At 36.5% G+C, this 22,284-nt stretch overlaps 1 protein-coding gene and 2 long non-coding RNA genes across 4 annotated transcripts in view; 2 read left to right on the plus strand and 1 right to left on the minus strand.

Annotated features, from left to right (window-relative positions):
* Positions 1–22,284, plus strand: part of LOC147846065 (uncharacterized) — a 700,063-nt gene that overhangs the window by 300,258 nt on the left and 377,521 nt on the right. The gene's annotated exons all lie outside the window — the stretch shown is intronic.
* Positions 1–22,284, plus strand: part of LOC147846067 (uncharacterized) — a 125,804-nt gene that overhangs the window by 61,189 nt on the left and 42,331 nt on the right. For both annotated transcript variants that reach the window (XR_015481317.1, XR_015481318.1), the window contains exon 2: positions 18,177–18,259. This is a non-coding gene — a long non-coding RNA (uncharacterized LOC147846067). The remainder of the gene's footprint in view (positions 1–18,176; positions 18,260–22,284) is intronic.
* On the minus strand, positions 13,675–16,466 carry LOC147846068 (uncharacterized). Its single transcript, XR_015481320.2, has 6 exons — positions 16,411–16,466; positions 15,984–16,090; positions 14,909–15,035; positions 14,648–14,733; positions 14,311–14,353; positions 13,675–14,214 (listed from the first exon to the last, which is right to left on the minus strand). It is a non-coding gene; the product is annotated as an uncharacterized LOC147846068 (long non-coding RNA).

The raw sequence follows: 22,284 nt of genomic DNA on the forward strand, positions 1-22,284 counted from the left end.
GAACAACATCTGCTCCTGTTATTCCAAAGAGTTTTACTGTGTTTGGACAGTATTTGTAACCATTTTAGGTAGACTTTGTTGAATTAATGTTGATAAATAATACAAATTTTAATTAAATAGTTTTTTTTTTTGAAAATCTTTTGTAAATTAATTAGAAAAATCTTAATACTCATGATTGTTTAACCTCCTGTGGTTGACACCAACAGTTTCTGGAAGTTTAAAGAGATTGTTCACCCTAAAGTGAACATTTCTTTGTTATTTACTTATACTTAAGTGATTGTTAAATTTTATAAAAAACAGAAAACAAAACAAAAAACAAAACAAAAACAAACGACATACTGTACAGAAGAATGTTGGGAAAAAAGACTATTGACTTCTACAGTATTTTTGTTCCTACTAAAAATTTCAGTGGTTGCTTTTTCCCAACATTCATCAGTACATCTTGTTTGTGGTAAATGGAAGAAACTCATAAAACTTTAGAATCGCTTGAGTGTGAGTAAATGATGAGGGAATTTTCATTTTTAGTTGAACTATCCATTTAAACCCTTTCATTGGCAGATAGCTTAGTTTTTATTTTCAGGTACCCTATTTACAGCTAGTGCATCTCTAATTCATCTTGTTGTTTAACCACCTGTCAAACAGAAATCCCTTTACACAATTAAATCAATTCCTAGCCTTAGAGCCTTGAAAACCTTTCAATACAATAATTTCCTGTTCCTCTTGTTCAGGGGAAGATTTACTAACAGTTAGTATCGGAGTGCGAGAACAAAACAAAACTGAAGAGATTAACTTAAGCAAAAGATGCAAGTCAACACACACACACACACACACACACACACACACACACACACACACACACACACACACACACACACACACACACACACACACACACAAACATACACAAAAAATCAACTGTCATTTCATCGTATTTCTTAAATATTTGCAAATGTTATGGACTATTTTACTATCAGACATATTTGCTTGAGTTTAAAATCTTAAAACTCAGGGCTTTTGGTAGTATACAGAATAGCAAAGTCTACTAAAGGAGGTCTCGCATTGATCCCGTGGGCCAGCCAGATCACCCGCCAATGACCTACTCACACCTGCAGTTACAAACCAAACCCACTTCAGATCAATGTGTTTCAACAGATTTAGAGGGTTTTTACTGTGTTTTATATTTAGGGTTAAATTGTTTATTTAACTGTCATCTTATGATTTGAATCCAAAGCGGAAGAAAGTAGTTCCTCATACAAAAGGGTATTTGAGAGTCTCCATGTTTGATTTTGTTTTTAAATACACAATTATGCCATCAACCTGTTGTATAAACGCAATATCACACTCGTAGCAGTGCGATATGGCTGTATATCGGCCTCGTGCCAACGCACGCCTCCTACCATATGCCATATCGCACTGCTACTCGTGTGATGCTCATATATATGTATTTATGTGTATATACATATATATATATTTTTTTTTCTTTCATTTTCTTGTCTGCTTAGTCCCTTAATCCGGGGTCGCCACAGTGGAATGAACCGCCAACTTATCCAGCAAGTTTTTTACGCAGCGGATGCTCTTCCAGCCGCAACCCGGCTCTGGGAAACATCCATACTCACATTCACACACACACTCATACACTACGGACAATTTAGCCTACCCAATTCACCTGTATATATATATATATATATATATATATATATATATATATATATATATATATATATATATATATATATATATATATATATATATATATATATATATATATATCAATAGATGAATAGAAGTCAGTCTAATTCAAAGCAGCAGCAATTGTTTTGCCATTCCCTGTACCCCTGTCAGATTCCTTTACTGAAGAAAAGGCCCAAATACTCTGCAGAGTTTATAGAATAATAGAAGGCAAAATAAATGTTTTGCTAATCAATAAAGCTTTAAAATAAGCAGTTTTTCTAGACGATCAGTTTGGGCCTTCAAAAAAGTCTTCGGAAAAACAGGTGGTCCTCAAAGTGAAAACGGTTGAGAACCCCTGCTTTACAGCACTGTCCACTTGTCAAACTAACCTTCATTAGCATTACTGAAACTGTTTGTTTTATTGTAGCAACAGTTCCATGTTTAATCTAGTTCTTTTAGATATGCTTTTTAATAAAACAGCGGCTGTTATAAGCTTTCAAATGTAGCTTGTAAACAATTCTGGGTTGCACACAATTAATTTGTGTTATGACAACATAAAGGAATTCAGTTAATTTATTTGATTATACAAATTTAAGTGGATTAAGTGAACATAAAACAATTACGTTGCCCCCCCCCAAAAAACCCAATAATTTTGTTGCTTCAGATTATTTTCAATGAGTAGTTTGAACAAACACCAAATGTTATTTTATGAGTGCAGGCTTCAACATAAAACTCTCAACATATCCCTCCCAAACTCCATGTTCCAGTGTAAATAATATAAATGAATCATGCCGGTACATTTAAGTATAGGACTTTCATGCCCCCGAAAAAGCATGTCCTAACCCATTTTGCTCCTATGCTGTTACACCCACTCCTTATTATCAACGGGTCTGCTTTATTGCAGCCTAATTTGCCATATGCGCTGTGTTTGACATTACAGCCTCTGTGCCTTATTTTATTAAACATCAGTAAAATGCCTGCAAAACCTCACATCAGCTCTTTTATGCTAATTTGGCCTACTTAGTTAATCTGCCTCTACGTGTCTTGTTTTCTGTATGACTTACTGAAGTAAAATTAGTTGCAAACAATTGTTCGTGTTGCATTTAAATCCTTTATTCACCAGTGAATGATACATCTCATGGGCGATCGTGGTCTGGTTTTCTTCTGACAGTAACACTTCCAGTTTAAACACAGTTGGAGGACAGAAGACTATCATTGTGGAAACTCTCTGCATGTGTGGTGGTTCACTTTGAGCTTTAACCTCACACCGCTCTTGCCACAAGTATGAGGCTCTGGCTTTCTTTGAAATCAAGAACAAATAAATGTTGAGGTTCGTTTTTTAAAAAAATGAACAGCAGATTTGACTTTGCTTCAGACCTTTGTTTTGAAATCGAGCACTATACAGTTGAAATAAGAATTATTAAACCCCCTTTTATTTTTTTTTTCATTTTTTAATATTTTCCAAATTATGTTTAACAGAGCAAGTAAATTTTCACAGTATGTGTGATAATATTTTTTCCTCTAGAGAAAGTCTTGTTTGTTTTATTTAGGCTAGAATAAAAGCAGTTTTAAATTTTTTTAAAAGCCATTTCAAGGTCAAAATTATTAGCCCCTTTAAGCTCTATTTTTTATTTTTTTTATTTTAGACTAGCCTTATTCACCTTACCTGCCTAGTTAACATAATAACCCTAAATGTCACTTTAAGCTGTATAGAAGTATCTTGAAAAATATCTAGTCAAATAATATTCACTGTCATCATGGCAAAGAGAAAATAAATCAGTTATTAGAAATGAGTGACTTCAGCTGTTTATATACTCAGTTTGTAAAATGACTGAATGTTTTTTTTTTCTCTTGGCCGATTAAGCAGATAATTAATTTGCTGGATGAGTTGAGTTTATAGACTATAGAAGACAGCTGGAGAGCCAAAGGTCAGTCACATGTTCAGACATGAATTTGCCCTGGAGTATTACATGGTCTGCGAAGTTGAATGGTAGTGTTGTTTTCATGCGTTACATTGTAGGTAATAATTATATATTTTTTGTTTATTATTTTTTGGTGGATTAATGGTTTAATTCCTCAGAAAAATGAATCAACTCTCAAAATTGTTTCAAACTCATTTGATTTTTTTGGTTTCTATGGAAAGGAATATATTAATATATAGAATTTATATAGAATTCAACAGTAATTTGACCTTTTGCATACACAAATTCAAAGAAGTATCGAACAACACAGTAATATACTATGTTTAATTTCACACACTATTTCTTATAGTAATTGATATACAAGTAGTGGTGTAACGTAACAAGTTACAAAAACTAAAATTCCTTAAATTGAGTAGTTGTTCTCAGGAATTGTACTTTACTAAGTAATATAGTATAACTATAAATGTGTACTTTCCTTCAGCCTGCAGTGAATACTTATTTTTTTCCCTTATAATCAGTCAGAATTCTGTCTAATCAAATCACATATAGAACAAATTACATCAGACACACTGACTTCAAGACTCTAATGCTTTATAAATGCAACAAACATGTACACTCTCGAAAATAAAGGTACAAATCTATCACTGGGGTGTTACTTTTTTGTTTTTAGTTCCTAACAGGTCCTTTAAAGGTACAAATTAATACCTAAAATGTACAAATGTGTACCTCATAGTACCTTAAAGGTAAAAAAGTAACCCTTATAGCTACAGAATTTAACTTTTAATGGTACAAAAGTGTATTCTGAAGGTACTAATGTGAAAAAAAGTGTATCTTTTCATAAGGTACCTCCCCAGGGATAGCTTTTGTGAGTGGAAAGAGTGGAAGCATAAAAAGTGACAAGATGCAACGTTACAAGTAACGACTGAGAGACTTTTTTGACTGTATGTTACTAATGAGAAGATTAAGGATGTCTGCATGATAACTGAAATCACCAATAGTCCTTAAGCAATAATTAAATGCACTACAGAATGTTACGTTTTCAAATACATGCACAAATCTCAAGTATTCTATCAGTGCTATATAAATTTGGTTTGCGGCACCAACTACTGAACACTCGTACAATAGTTTGTTAGTCAGAGTTAAACATACATGACCTAAGTGTTAATATGTCGCATTATTAGAGCTAAATGCATTTGCACTTTACAGTAACAGTACATGAATAATGATGTGTTAATATGTAAATGAATTTAATGGTAGGTATTAGAAATTGATGTTCTTTTTGTGCCGAAACTATTTTTGAAATTATCTTTATTAAAAGTTACAAATAACAACAATTTTTTTTTTGTAAAACAATTTTATTTTGCATTTTATTTTAGTATAATATTGTATTTTATTAAATAAATAAATATACCACCCAGCCGGGCCATTGATCCGTTACAGCTGGATATTATTGTGTTGCTCGGCTACAGTCACATGTTAAAAATGGAGAGAATGAAGAGACATGGTGTGGAAAATATAAGAACAAGCAATGCCTTAAAATGAAAACTGCTATGACAAATTGGATAACACTAACCCAACACTAATATCTTTTCCAACACTAATATCACTAATACTTTTAATAAGCTTCTAATGATTTTAAGCCATATCATTAATTATTAATTATCGCCACCTAGTCACTACTTTCACTGTTTATAGAAAGATTACAAATGTGGTAGAAATAGGGCAAATATTTATACATGGATGAGCACATAGAATGGTAAAATATGGTATTAATACTGCAAAAATGGGTGGGTTTATAGGTATGAGTTGCTGGCACACACATTTCAAGTCAAAATTATTGAAAACAATAGCATGCATTTTTATCAATATAGGCTTTCAAATCAGTTGAGGTCAAAAGTTATAAGAATAATCTGAAAACTTTTCATTATTTATTATTGATTAATTAAGGAGCAAAACTTGAACCCGCATACACATCAGTAAATGTGCAGTAGCGCCTCTCCCATTATTTATGTAATGTAAAGTGTTACCTAATTTTCACATTAAACATTCACTGCTCTCTACTCTTGGGTACTTTTTGGTACTTGCATTTGGGCAAGTAGTGGTACTTTTACTTGCGTATGATTTTTCAGTACTCTTTCCACCACAAGTGCTCATAGTAAGTCAATTTGTGAGAGTGGTCATTCGTGTTTGCAATATTTACAGTATAAACTCGACACTCCATTTAAACACTCTTTTTAAATGATGCTTGAAGTAGTCATAACTTCACATTGTTCTCTTGGTTTTAGCTTATCTACTATCTTCTAAACTGAGACTCCTCAGCTTCCATCTCTGCTGAGTTATCCTATTCATACACTGGCTTGTTTACAGTGCTAACAGCTTTTCCAAGAGGCGCAGCACTTATGTCAAGGGCTTCTTTACACATCTGATGACACAAACACATGGGTTGTGTGGACATGTACAAGTTTCGAGATTTAAGCAACCGCCTGGCACCTACAACATGCTGCAACAATGCGACTACTCTTCCATGACTCAAAATCCCAAACTGAGATAATCCTCCTCGTTGTGTTGTCAAGACCAAACCGCCATGTACCAGATTTCTGTGTTTGACTTCCAAAAGTTTTTTTTTCTGTCATTCAGATTTTGTTGGGATGCAGTTTTGCCACTGTGCCATGGTCTCTGAAAATTAGTAGCAGGCTGAGGTTGAAAAAGAAGCAGCGCATGGAGCAGATGTCAGGCTCCATGTTTATTTGCCTTTCTGGAGGGGGTGTTAGTGTGGGAAAGCTCCTCTCCATGGTTGGGATCAATGTGGGAGAGATAAGCTCACGACGTGGCCTTGGTCAAGCATGGTTGAAAACTGTTTTGGTGTGAGAACTTCCTCCCATGTTGTAATTTCAACATAACATGAGTCTCAGCAAGGTCACTAGTACGAGAGCTCTGTTTTTTTCCTCTCCCCATGTGCCCGGGGTGCTCTTTCTGTACACACTACACCGCAAGCCGTTGGGAACTTTACAGGGACCTGATCTAAATGTTCCCATCAGGTCTGTGGGTTTAGCGTGGGAATTGCGAGCAGAGTTGAGATGTGGGATGTGGGAGAGTTTCCTCTGTAACTGATGTACACAAGGCATATAGGAGGCCTGAGAATTACAAAATGTCTCTGAGGCATTCATATACAGTGGAGATCAAAATGTACATTTTTTTGTACTGTTTTATTTAAGGGAACTAGACAAAAATTGCCGTTTTAAGCATTTAACGCACTAGATGACCCAAAAATTACAATTTACTCACTATTTACTCACTCTCAAGTTTTTATAAACCTTCATGAGTTTCTTTCTTTTGTTGAACACTTAAGAAAATTTATTGGAGAAATCTGAAAACCTGTATTATGGAAATCAACGGTTACAAGTTTCCAGCTTTCTTATTATTGATGTATTATTCTAAGTTATTGGTGTTAATCTGGCATGTTTGTTGTAAATTCCTCAATTTTTATTGTGCTTTTAAAACCAGGTTTATTACATTAAAGGTATGGTAAAACTTTATTTTGATGGTCCATTTAAGTTTTAGTAGACTGTCTGCTTAATATCTATTGATACTGCTTCTTTAACAGACAAATACGAAACTTTACAATTACATGTCAACTTACACTATCCCTAACTCCAACCTCAGCCCCAACAGTCTACTTATATTCTAATGAGAATTAGTTGGCATTTAGATGCAATATAACTTAAATTCAACAAACGGACTATCGGAATAAAGCGTGATCACGGTATTCAGTAACAAAGGTATTTTCGTTAAGTTTTTGAACCATAAACCAAATTAAGACAGAAACAAATGAGCAATAAATTAATAAATATATACATAAAATAAATAAATAAATAAATAAATAAAGAGTTTAATTAAATAAATAAAAAAAGAAAAAAACTTATCGGGGTAGGGGATGTTGAGGGGACTCATGTTTGGAGTACATTATTCTCAATATGGATTATTAAAGGGTCTGATGTCAAAATGTTCTGGTTGATCCTCTGAGATTTTTTTCTGTATTTAAATAATAACATTATATCACTAAACCAGAGTGATGGATTAGGTGGCATTGGTGATTTCCACTCTACAAGAATTCTTCTTCTAGCTATGAACGTTACTGTCACGATTAACAGCACCAGAAAACATGCACTATAATCCAGACTACAATTCTGCCACTGAAATGAACTACAACTCCCATCTTTCCCTGCACTCACACACCTGACCCAGAATCCCCCTTGATTGCAAACACACAGCTGAAGCTTGTGAAAACTGATTACCAGGACTATAAATACACCTAAACTATAAATACACAAAGAAACATATTCCAGAGTCTTGTTAAGTCGTGGTCACATTGACCTTTTCGTCTTTCATTCATATGCATGCGATTGCGGCAGACTTGAAACCCAAGCTCGTGAGACAAGTTTCACAGTTTTCTGTGTCGCACAGTTCAAGCTTGATGAACTCTGATCTGCGAAATCGCATCACGTGACTGTGTGAGACCAATCAAAGATCAAAACATGACCCCTCTGTATAGAAATTTAAAAAAAGACCAATCGCTCGTTTTTTAAAAATGTCTAATCGTGTTGTTTAATCCCGCGCCTTTTAGCATCACCGTACAACAGAATTTTGAATGGTCAAACTGTAGTGTGAACACGGCATTAAACTAAGTGAGCATTACAAAGCATTTCCTTGTCTGGTCCTGCTGTGTTTTTTGACCTTTGCTTTGTTTATAGTTTATGTTGTTTTGTCACCTGTCCTGACTATTTGCCAGTTTTTTTCTGACTGTGCTTTGGATTACCTGCATGCTCCTGTTTTCTCTGTTTTTGACCTTTGTTTAACTGATGAATCTCTTAATGAACACTTGGATCCTCTTCTCAGTTGTCCAGCGTTCCTTCTGGTACAGTTTCAGAGACCAAGACATTTTCTATGTTCATTCATTTATTTTCTTTTTGGCTTAGTCCCTTTATTAATCTGGGGTCGCCACAGTCAAATGAACCACCAACTTATCCAGCATATGTTTTACGCAGCAGATGCCCTTTCAGCTGCAACCCATCCCTGGGAAACATCCATACACTCATTTACACACATACACTACGAACAACTTAACCTTTCCATTTCACCTTTACCACATGTTTTTGGATTGTGGGGGAAACCGGAGTACCTAGAGGAAACTCACGCGAACACGGGGAGAACATGCAAACTCCACACCGAAACACCAACTGACCCAGCCGGGGCTCGGACCAGCGACCTACTTGCTGTGAGGTGAACGTGCTACCCACCGTCCGGCCGTCACCTTAATTTAAGATGTTAAGTCAAGATTAAAAAGACCTACTTAATCTCTGTAAGAGAAGCTGGTCATTTAATATCAGTTATTTCTAGAATATTACATTTGTATTGCATGCCACTTAAGTCATTTCAGTTCCCCAAAAAGTCTGGTTATCCACAAAAGACAAATGATAGGGTGGGATATTTAGGAGAATCTCAGTGGTCAATCAGTTTAGCGATGCAGCTGGAATCGATCAGTTCAGCTCTGAATAGGCTAAAGATCTGTCTCCAAAGTTCACGTTAGTGATGAAATTGAGTTTGTTTTTGTGGGTCTTGTGTAGGAAACATTATGCTCATCTGGGATAGTTCACTCAAAAATGAAAATACTTTTATCACAAGCCTTTTCTTCCATATCTGATTCTTGTTCTTTTCATTCATTCATTCATTTTCTTGTCGGCTTAGTCACTTTATTAATCCGGGGTGGCCACAGCGGAATGAACCACCAACTTATCCAGCAAGTTTTTTCGCAGCGGATGCCCTTCCAGCCGCAACCCATCTCTGGGAAACATCCACACACACTCATACACACACACTCATACATTACGGACAATTTAGCCTACCCTATTCACCTGTACCGCATATCTTTGGACTGTGGGGGAAACCAGAGCATCCGGAGGAAACCCACACGAACGCAGGGAACAAACAGGGAGCAAACTTCACACAGAAACAGCAACTGAGCCGAGGCTCGAAGCAGCGACCCAGCGACCTTCTTGCTGTGAGGCGAAAGCACTACCTACTGCGCCACTGCTTCGCTGATTCTTGTTCTGTTGAACACAAAAGAAGATATAGAGAAAAATATTGGAAACCTGCAACCATTAACTTCCATAATATTTGTTTTTTCAGTCCCACTTTATATTAGGTGGCCTTAACTAATATGTACTTACAGAGGAATTAATAGTTTGTTACAATGTACATATTGTGTAAATACATGTATTTATTTTGTACTGCTTGATTAAATACCTGTATGTAATTAGATCTGTAACTAACTTTTGTAATTATATTCGTAAATACTCTATTGACCATCCCTTACACTTTAACCCACCCTTAAACCTACCCATACCAGCAAACCTGTCCATAACCCAACCTTTATCCCAACTCAAGAGCACCACAAGTGTTCTCCAATATATTATGAACACAGGAAGTACATTGTATTTATTTTTTGATGCAAGTACATAGTAGTTAAGGACGCTTAATATAAAGTGTGACCGTTTTTTTTTATATGGATGCCACTGGTTACTGGTTTCCAACATTTAAAAAAATATATTTTTTTGTTCTTAAAGGGCCATGAAACCCCCTTGTTTCAGCAGGGTGTTTTCACACCTCTACTTTGGAAAAAGTCAGAAAAGTGGGCGTGTCCAGCTCTGTTTAGGGGGAGTGTTGGAGGAACTAAAGTGGGAGGGTGTGGGAGTGTCTATTTGGGCACGCGCGAGTTTCAGTCAAAATACACACAGGAGAAAGTGATGGTGTTTAACCTACATGGACATCTGTAGTCGAATTATTTGCCAAATTATTAAATGTTGGACTTTAACTGCAGTTTGGCTCTTTCATTCAGGGAATTCATTCATGCCCCTCGCGACAAACGAGATATTTGATTCGAGGATCTGCTCTAAGCGTGTATTTTTCATGCAATGTTTGATACCGCACGGCGAATGAGAGAAAAAAAAACTCTGCATTTCCCGGAAACTTAGATGCACACGGCAGGTAGCGTCAGAAAGCCGCGTGTGTTATTCCGGTCACAAAATGCGGTGCTAACATGTTTGCACTCAGTGCAATAGTTAACTTAATTCGATACGAACAAACTGAATAAACAAAGAGCACTGGTCGCTCACTTACCAAATCTGTAGAGACAGGACAATCACCAGCACCTAGAGCCACGTCTTTATGAAGAGAAGACTACAAGCGAATCCGGATTTCAGTGTTTGCAGATGAGAACAGTTCTCAGGTAAACAATAATCCTCCTTAGACTCGTAAGTTATTGTTGTCGAGCGTCACGTACACTGTTAATCCACACGTGATCCAGATGAGCTCTCACAGAGAGAAAATGAAAACGAAACTTAACAGCAGCAAACTATAAAAGCAACACTTCACGCTTGTTTTGCCAACACAACGTGGCGTCTCTGTGGTGTAAACACGGTGACACTAATGAATATTAATGAAGTTGCACAATAGAGCGCGCTGATTGGTTTAAACCAAGCCTTACTCATGCATTAATGCATCACACTGTAAGACGTAATAAGACTCACTCTGGCACAGACGTCCAGTCTGCACGCTGGAATACAACGCTATTATGTCATGACCGTGACGCAGCTTCAAAAATTCGTTTTAAACAGGAAGTAGGAATTTGCTTGAAATGACGCAAAAACAACCAATTTACACTTTTTAGTGAAATATAGGTGTCCTAATAGTGTTTTTAGCAGTGTGGGACACATATACGACTGTCAACAGCTCAAAAAATGTGTTTTGGTGTTTCGTGACCCTTTAACACCACAACAACAACAACTCAAACTAATATGGAAAAAGTTAAGGGTGGGATAAACGATGACACATTTATTTTTATTTTAATAATTTTTATCCCTTTAACCCAAAGTCAGCATGTATCAGAGTGTATTCTTTATCTTTTTTTGTAAAGCTGCTAGCAGGGTATGGCTTAAAATGTATGACTAAAATGCATGTCATAACTAAACTCCCTTCATAATACTAACAATAAATTTTGCACAACTTCTGAAAAATTCCAGCATTTATAAATGATTTAGTCATTAAGATTTTTACTGTAGTATGCAAGATTTAAAATCAAAGACACACAATGGTAGTAATATGTAATCTCTGGTGAGACCTGCATGTTTTCCAAATCCTTGATGTGCATGGCCTGATAAGAGCTTGAGCTTTTATTGTGAGGAAAGTGAAAACTGTCTCTACCTGATGCTATCAGCATTTTCCCCATTATGACTTGGCCATCTTTCCTTTTCTCACACTGCTTCGAGATGTACTCCTCCTGCAGCTGTCATGCTGTAAAATTTGTCATTACAGGGAGAGAAATAACTTCAAAGTGGTTCAAGTTCTTCTCAGTGGCCCGCAGCGTACAGCGTGGAGTGCCGCCTTTGGGAATTCCACTCTCTCTCAGTTCCTCTCATTTGGAAGCTGACAGCGTGAACCTTTCATATATCACTTCCAACAAACATTAAAGCCTTGCTCAAGCGCTGAGGTGGAAAAGATTGAAATAAGCTTGGGGTTTATGTCTCCTCATACACTATAATGTGAATTGAAGCCAAAGCGAATTGTGAGTGATTAAAACCAGATCTTATCTCAGATTTTGGTGTTGAATGATGGGTTAAATCAATGGTGGGTAACATATTAAATGAAGTGACCTTAACTACTACTATATACTATGTACTTACATTTAAATGTATCATTCGGCACGATGCACTAATGTAAAAACATGTTTTTACACTGTACTATTATTTTAAATAGGATCTGCATGAGTGTATATACACGCTTTCAGAGATCCTCCTCCACCCCAGCTCCACTTGTGTTTAGATCTGCTATAGGGGTTGCATATATATTATGTTTGCAGCAGCAGTGTGTTATATTCTCAAATGGCATGTCCTTAAATATACTGCCAGTAGCAGGTCTCCATACTCGCTCTGCCATAATAATCAAAGCAGCAGCAGCGTAGCAGATCTATACCGCCAAGACCAAATACATCAACACTGCCATATAGATATACATTACCGTACTAAATCCAGAGTGTTCATGACAGAAATCTAAAGAGCTTTTTAGTGCATGCTGACATCGAGTGCTTATAAGAAGGAATTTTCCTGTTCATTCTCAGACAGTTGCTGTAGCGATGCTGTGATTTGTTTTTTATTTTTACTGTTAATGAGTGAGGCGATGAAACACAACATCATCAGCTGCGTTTGTTTATTGCAGTGTGTGACACCAAACATTTTCCCAGCACAAAGGATAACGGTGGTCTGAAGCATCCATCAGTTGTATCCTTTGAAATCCTTCATTCTGATGGGCCATTCGAAGTCGCCATATTTGAGTGATTCAGTATGAAACGATATTTCAAAATGATTCAGTGGATTCAACCCTAACCAAACACACCTGATCTAGATAATCAAGTCATTCAGGCATATTTAAAAACAGATGTGTGTGTTGGAGCGGAATTGGAACTAAACTCTGCAGTTCTGAGTTTGACAGCCCTTTTTAGACTATTCTTTATTTGAATAGATTTCAGTATTTTTTAAACATTGGTTAAGTGACATATTTGGATTTATTTATTGAGTTAAGCTGGTTTTAAATTGGTTTTGAGTTATTGTATCTGTCAGACCTCATGCTGTTGTACAGCAATCAATCTTTAGATGTTGACTTTTATTATTTTTTTTAAAAGCAGTTGATTTCCATAGTTGGGACCTTGTTTTAGTCATTTTTAAATTAATGTTATGATAATTCTTTCATCTGCATAGTTTCTTGCATACACAGCAAAATATGGGGACCCAAAACAACTCTATGGGTGTTAATTTCAACACTTTGAAAGTGTCTCATGGGGTCCACTCAAAGCAGAGTTAAATCAACACTTTCAAAAGGGTTGGCACATTGACACCGAAGTAAGGGTTAATTTTAACTCTGGACAGATTTAAAAATGTAATTATATTTAACACTGCCTGGTGTATTATATTGTTATTTTATTCAACTCTCTTCGGTGTAAATATGGTAAAAAGGTCAAATAGACTGTAAATTACAAAAGAAAAAATATTTTATTTGAAAACATTCACCACTTCAACAATTCATTCAGTTTTTAAAATGCAACAATGTCAAATATGCTTTAAATGTTTTATTAGTACAGACAGTATCAACAAAATATGTATGACCAGTGCTCAAAAAGGCTGTTTCAGTCCTTTGGTACAAACTTGATGTTTCATCAGAGCAATTTGAAAGTTCATTTCGTCACTCATAGTTTTCTTCTGAACTCAAAGTTTTCTTATGAAATTACATTTTAAACAACTTGTTATGCAAATCTTTCACTTCTGGTGTTTCCTTGGTCCTCCATATCAAACACAGCAGTTTAAATTAAGGTATAAATGCTGTAAACTTGTGTGAAAACAAACTGGAGCTAGGAAATCTCATCAAGCATGTCCTGTGAATGAAGTGCTTCCCAGCCACAGGATGACCTTTTTATCCATGATGATGTAGTAGCTGCTGATCGCTCGTCTGGTGGTTCCTGATGCACAGATATAGGGCGATGCTCATCTAAGAACTCTTCAAAACTCCAGCATGGCTAAGAAAAATTTTGAAAACAAATTGCAATCAAATTCTATGATATATTTAAAAGAACATTTAAAGTAAATAGAACATTCAAGAAATCTAAACTCACCTTTTGAAAATCTTCATGATGATCCACAACTTGACTCTCCCAGCTGGTTGAGGTGACAGGATATGGAAAAGTAGAAAAAACACATACATCACTGTTGGATCTCCAAAAACAATTAGGTTAACCACTATGACTAGAACTGGAAAAACAGGCAGCTGTCTGTCCAGAATCCTGAATTTAACACAACACTTGGAGCAAAATTTAGAGGATCTTAAAATCTTTTATATCATTTAGTGATGCTGACTTCCCCAAAATATTGGCCACAGTGTAAAAAATATTCATAAACTTACAGTTTTCGGTAGGCGTGTGCGTGTGTGTGTGTGCGTGTGTGTTTCTTTACCAGATTCAACTTGTTAGGCCCTTTCAGGTCCAGTATTGAGGCCACCTTTCCTGGAGTCTAGCAGATGTTTCAGGTCCAAATATAATCTAAAATATTAGGATAAGCAGAAGAGGAAAAGTGCAAAGCAAAGAGCAAAACATTATTTAAGTAACAGTTCACCCACAATACAAAACTTATCACCTTCATGTCATTTGTTATTCTCTAATGCTCTAATACCCTCTCAGCTTATGTGAAACAAATACAGAACTTTATCAAACATACCTTCATTATTATCACCACATATGACCAAGTAGGTGTGCTTGGTCATTTCACCAACTCTGGAAATACACCATCCGTCTCTAATCAGCCACCGTCACAGGGTCTTGTGTTATTGTATAGAGAACTGTGGCTGTTAAAAAACAACAAAACATTAGTATCTAACACATATGCATAACCTTCAGATAAAAAAGAGAGATGAACATCACAAAGTATGCCTCACACTTTTTCAGATATCTTTTGATTCAGATGTTGATTATTGATAATAAATCTACAAATCAAACCTTTATCATCATTAGGCTGCTCAAATATAAATCAGTTGATTAATTTTACAGACAGGTGGCTGTTTACAACGCACTAAATTGTCTTAAATAAAACGGAAATGTTGTGTACAGTACATGCTAAGTTTAGCCTATAGTTTTAAGCACAATATCATGCGGGAGAAAAAGCTTGACTAAGATGTTCCTGACTACAAAAATAGCCTAACTTACTAACGTCAGACATCCCGAGTTGGGAAAAGTCATTTTCGGGGGATACAGAGTTGATTTGCGGGAGGTAGCGGGAGAGATGAGAACCTGAAGAGCAATGGGATGAGTTGCGCGCGACGTACCTGAAGAGCGGTGGGGGTGACTTGCGCGCGACGTACCTGAAGAGCTGGGAGGGATGCGGTGGAGAGGGGTGGGCAAAGTGTTTAATGACCATGCGGGAGACGCGCGATTTCCGGGAGATTATCATTCGTTTGCGGGCATCTACTTGGGCATCTGGGAGTCTCTGTGCATTTGCGGGATAACGTTAACGTTAGTCCCGCAACTTCCGGGAGACTTCTGTAACGTTAAATGTCTGAGAAAGTGCAAACGCGGTCATTTAAAGACATTAATGTTAACATTCCGACTTTAATGGTTGTCAACACTTAATATAATTCAAGCGTACGTTATCACGCGAGTCTATGGACGGCCACGAATGAACCAGTTTAAAAGGGCCGCGGTGTTTAAAATAACCAAATTAACATACACTAATAACAAACAATCATATGTTTTAGTCAGGAAGCCTTTTACAAGTAAGCATATGTTCATTTACTCACCAGATATGTTTTAGAAACTCTCCAGAGCTTATGGAAACCGTCCTGTGTTGCCGTTAGCATCCGGGCAGAGTAGGCTAGGCTGCTCCGGGGATTCCCTCGCTAGTTTGCTTCGAATTAAAGGAGAAGTGTCGATTTTATTTTACAAATGGGTAACAACGCACAAAATGGCATTAAGCGTGACAGAAATGTGTTGAACATGTACATTTAATGTTTTTAAGCACTGTGTATGCGTGAGCACATATAAAAACATTCTTGAAAAGAAGTCAATAGTAATGCAGTTAAGCTAGATACACAAACGACCATGAATGAACCGCAGAAGTTTAAAATTGTCACTCCATTCTTAAGTTATTAACTTAACAATATGTTTACAACTGTATTTCCTTAAAGAAAGTCAGTAAAATACCAACATTTAGGTAGTTTGACTCACCAAATGGTGTCTGGAAAATTCTTCAGTGACTGGGGCTGCATGAATTCCCGGATGTTGGAAATAACACCACCAAGTGTTGAAAAGATAACTCCTTGATTTCGCACTGAATAAAATCAATTCTAACTCTAATTATATTCATTTATCAAAATCTAACTCTTTAACGTCAACACTTTACTCTGAAATGCTTCAACACCAAGAATTTAACTCTGATGAATTTGCTGTGTAAGGCCTGATTTGATATTGTAAAGAAAGACATTACTGGGAAAATATTTGTTTAGGACGAATACATTATAGCGTTTTACTTCTCATTATAGCACTGAATTTATGAATTATTCATTTAATCTAATATTTAAATCTGATATATTAATAATTATATGATTATTACATTTTAAAGTTATTCATAATTATATAATATTTATTAATTAATTTGTTTGTGTATAATGTGTAAAGAGTATTAAACATTATAAAAATGTTTATATGAACATACAGTTGAAGTCAGAATTATTAGCCCCCCTTTGATTTTTTTTTCTTCTTTTTTTTTTTTTTTAAATATTTCCTAAATTAGCAAGAACATTTTCACAGTATGTCTGATAATGTTTTTCCTTCTGGAGAAAGTCTTATTTGTTTTATTTTGGCAAGAATAAAAGCAGTTTTTAATTTTTTTTTAGGTCAAAATTATTAGCCCCTTTAAGCAAATGTTTTTCTCAATAGTCTACAGAACAAACCATTGTTGTACAATAACTTGCCTAATTACCCTAACCTGCCTAGTTAACCAATTTAACCTAGTTAAGCCTTTAAATGTCACTTTAAGCTGTAAAGAAGTGTCTTGAAAGATATCTAGTAAAATATTATTTACTGTCATCATGACAAAGATGAAATAAATCAGTTATTAGAGATGAGTTATTAAACTGTTATTTAATAATTCAGGGGGGCTAATAACTCTGACTTCAACTGTACTTGTATTATATATACATATAATATATATTATTTATACTTGTAATATATATATATTTTTAAATTTTTTCATCAAAATTGGATTGTGTTCAATCTCGTTTTTTTAAATCTCGTTTTTTTAAAACGATTTAATCGTTTTTGTGTTTATAATCTATTATGTTAACAAAGTGCAACCAAACATTTCCATGAACCCCCAAGCACTCCTTCCCGACCCCTTTGAAAAACCCGGTTATAGATGATTCGAGCAGACCATGAGACCACACACCTGTTGGTTGTAGTAACAATTTCACAGTGGCAATTCCACCGACATGTGATCTGACAGAAACGAATGCGATCAAACATGACTTAAGAGGAAAAACAAATATGGAGGATGATGGACGTGGTCAGCTGGCTCTGACATTTCACAGCTATGAAAGCATGCAACATCTGGTTGGTGAAGCTTGCTCGTTTTTACTGGCTATTGCAGGTGTCCCTTCAGAAACAGATAAATCATTGGAACACACATTTAATATTTGATTAGGGATTGATTCTTAGTAGGGATTGGAAGGTTAGGGGGCTTGGGTTAACACCAAAGTTTTTTATTTATTTATTTTTTTTAATGAAAATCAGTTATAAGTTGTTTTGCATTGTAAGTTATTATGTATTTTTTTCTAAAATACTGACGTCCGGGATCTGTGTGTTACACTGAAATATAGAATTCTGTTGCACTTGTACCTATTGTCTTGCGGCAATTTACAACAGTGCAATTATGGCACAGGAAAGGGGCAGTTTTTATTTTACTTTATTTATTTGTTTATTTTGCTCATGTGTAGGTTTTCACCATGTTGCCCAGCAGAGAAAAAGGAAAAAGCCTTAAAGCTTCAGATCACCTCAACCACTGCTGTTGCACAAGAAGGTGAGACTTTGTTGTTTTGAAAACCGGTGGAAACAGTAGAAAAGTAGACTGAATGAATCACCTTGTTGCCGTTAGTATCTCTCTCTGACAACATATTTATTCTCACATTTACTTTATATTTCACTATACTGATTGTAATTTCTATTCAGTTCCCAATGAAACATGGATTCTGAAGTGCGATGTACTGTGCACAAACTTGTCTGTTTCTTCTATGTAAATGTGTGTTTAAATTAAGAGTGTGCTTATTTGGCTTGGATTTCATAATATTATTACAGGATAATGAACTTCTGCTCTTTGTTCTGTTCACTTCTTTACATAAACAATGTTTCTACAGATGACCCATAAAACCAAATGGGGATATGATTATGATGATATATTTTTGTGGATTTTTTATGCTGTATTTTTATTAATCAACCAGTTAGCCAACTGTCCATCCATCCATCCATTGGCCAATTAATCATCCATCCATCGACCAAATAATCATCCAGCCAATCCACCCACTGACTAATTAACTTCACTGATTAAACATCCATCCATCCATCCATCCATCCATCCATCCATCCATCCATTGACCAATCAATCATCCAGCTAATCCACCCACCAACTGATTAACTGTCCATCCATCCATCCATCCATCCATCGTTTGGCCTATTAATCATTCATACATTCATCCATTGTCCGATTAATCATTCATCTATCCACCCACCGACTAATTAATCATCCAGCCAATCCACCCACTGACTATTTAACCATCCATCCATCCATCCATCCATCCATCCATCCATCCATCCATCCATCCATCCATCGACCAATCAATCATCCAGCTAATTCACTTACCAACTGATTAACTGTCCATCCATCCATCCATCCATCCATCCATCCATCCATCCATCCATCCATCTTTTGGCCTATTAATTATTCATACATTCATCCATCGTCCAATTAATCATTCATCTATCCACCCACCGACTAATTAATCATCCAGCCAATCCACTCACTAACTAATTAACCATCCATCCATCCATCCATCCATCCATCCATCCATCCATCCATCCATCCATCCATCCATCCATCCATCCATCCATCCATCCATCCATCCATCCATCCATCCATCCATCCATCCATCCATCCATCGTTTGGCCTATTAATCATTCATACATTCATCCATTGTCCGATTAATCATTCATCTATCCACCCACCGACTAATTAATCATCCAGCCAATCCACCCACTGACTATTTAACCATCCATCCATCCATCCATCCATCCATCCATCCATCCATCCATTCATCCATCCATCCATCCATCCATCGACCAATCAATCATCCAGCTAATTCACTTACCAACTGATTAACTGTCCATCCATCCATCCATCCATCCATCCATCCATCCATCCATCCATCCATCTTTTGGCCTATTAATTATTCATACATTCATCCATCGTCCAATTAATCATTCATCTATCCACCCACCGACTAATTAATCATCCAGCCAATCCACTCACTAACTAATTAACCATCCATCCATCCATCCATCCATCCATCCATCCATCCATCCATCCATCCATCCATCCATCCATCCATCCATCCATCCATCCATCCATCCATCCATCCATCCATCCATCCATCCATCCATCCATCCATCCATCCATCCATCCATCCATCCATCCGCCAATTAATCATCCATCCATCCATTGACCAATTAATCCTCTATCCATCCATCCCATTCACCAGTTAATAATTCATCCATCCATCCTCCCAAGCAGTTAATTAATCATCTTTACTCGCTTTTAATTTGCAGTGCAATTAGGTTTTTTTAACTCTAAAAGTCAGAGTTAATGGATTGGTGATAGCAGGATTTGTAACTTAAAATAAAGTGTGACCAAAAATTTGTTGTAATTTACTTCTTTAAAGGCAATTTAGGACATCACGGTTGCGCAGTGGGTATCACGATTGCCTCAAAGCAAGAAGGTCGCTGGTTCAATTTAGATTACCCTATTCATCTATACAAGTCTGTGGACTTGTGGAGAAAAACGGAGCACCCGGAAGAAACCCACGCCAACATGCAAACAGAAATGCCAACTGACCCTGCCCGGGTTCGAACCAGTGACCTTCTTGCTGACAGTGCTACTCACTATGCCATGTTGCCGCCAAAAGTACCTATTACTCAGCTGTAATTCTACTCTATTTGATGCATTATATGGCCTGTTTCCACTGAGTGGTACGGTGCGGTGCGGTTCGGTTCCGAACCGTACCGTACCACTTTTTTTGGCACTGAGAAAGGGTACCAGAAGGCGGAGCAAGATGCTCAGCTGAACGCTATTGGTTTAGAGAGATACTTTATTTGCTTGCGCAACAAGCCAGAATGAAAACAAAGGATCTGCCATGTGTAAAATACTCAGCCGAGAGATTAGAGCATAACGTTAATTATTTATACATATAATAACGAGCCATGGTTGACCCGGGCTCAAACAAACCTTTTTGTCGTCTTTATGAACCGCCAAAAAGCCAGAGAAGAGCAGATTTACCCTGAGCCAGTCTGAAGCGCGAGCGGTTTCACTTTCACTCTTTTTCAGTAAACGTGAACAAACTGCCATGCTTAAATATTATTATCACCTTTTGGACTATTATGAACTCAGAATGATGGAATTACTCTCTAACAGAGGTTACATGGGCTGCTGAAGATTAAAGACACAGATGAGAGGTCTGACTGTGGGCTATATTTTGTGTTGTTTTTGAACCTAAATAAGAACTAAATGTCTGCTGTGTGTAGTTCTTCTGTAGTTGGTATCATATCGGAGACTGTAAGGGTCTGTATGTGTTCATATATGTTACATTTATTTAATGAAATTACAGACGTTACAGTAGGCTATTTCACACTGTCATTGATCTGAAGTTATAATCAACTCATGTTGATAGAAAAGTTTGTAATATAAATTAATGCAAGTATTTATGTGTATAAAGCATCTGTTTTGTGAGAAGTGCTTCTCATATGATATGTAAGCGACAAATACAGCTTTACTGCAAGCGAAAATGACATCGACTGAAACTTTCTGTCATACACCATGCCCAAAAGGGTATCCTTGGTTTTGGAAACGCAAGCCTGATAAAGGTGACCCGTACCGACTTGAACCGTACCGTAGTGTACCAGTCAGTGGAAACGAGCCAATAGTTTGCATTTGCCTGACTGACTGCATTTGTAAACATTCCCCTCCACTCTTTCTTCGTTGCCTTCGTTGCCGCTTCCTGCTGGGGGCTGTGCAATTGTGCATCCTAAATCTAACATTGATAATGCCTCTTAGTTGCTAGCATCATCTTTGGCAGGTATGGTGTGAAAACCCTAATGACGGGCGGCTGCTTCTCACTTAAAGCTGTGTATGCTAATGAGGGAGAGATGATCACTTACGGACATGCTTTTCCCCTCTGATGACATGTACAAAGAGAACTCCTTGTTAAATTGCTCTTCAAGAAGTAAAAATGTTAGATGAATACAATTTTTGTTTTATTTTAAGTAACAATTCTTACTATCAAACTAATTTTAGCTCAATACAACTAATTAGCTGCTAATTAATAGCAAGTAAGGATGACTAATGTCAATCAAAGTTTTTCTGCAAACTGTTTTTATGTAGTGTGATTGTAAACAAACTTAATTAATACATTTTTACCATTAGAAAGGGGTTATATTTAAACGCTTTAACCACATACAAGTGTTTTAAACCCTATAAATGTGTTTTCTTTAATGGAAGGTCGCCTTTAATGGAAATGTATTGTAAACTGTTCCCACTGAACTGAAAAACCAATGAGATACATGCACAAGAATGCATTCTTGGCCTGCACCACCTGTCATGCAGGCATACATATTTTGAAACTTTTTTTTTTTGCATCTGGTGTGCAAGCCCTTTGCTTCATTGTGCTCAGTGAGTCAGGAACTTTCAAAGAAGTTACACCGCAGGATTGCAACTCAAGCTGGCAAAGACTCATCATAAAGAAATTCACAAAAAGCAATCATGATAAGTAATCTATGGTA

This window comes from Danio rerio, chromosome 3 (genome assembly GCF_052040795.2).
Source record: "Danio rerio strain M-AB ecotype USA chromosome 3, GRCz13ab, whole genome shotgun sequence".
Taxonomy (NCBI): domain Eukaryota; kingdom Metazoa; phylum Chordata; class Actinopteri; order Cypriniformes; family Danionidae; genus Danio; species Danio rerio.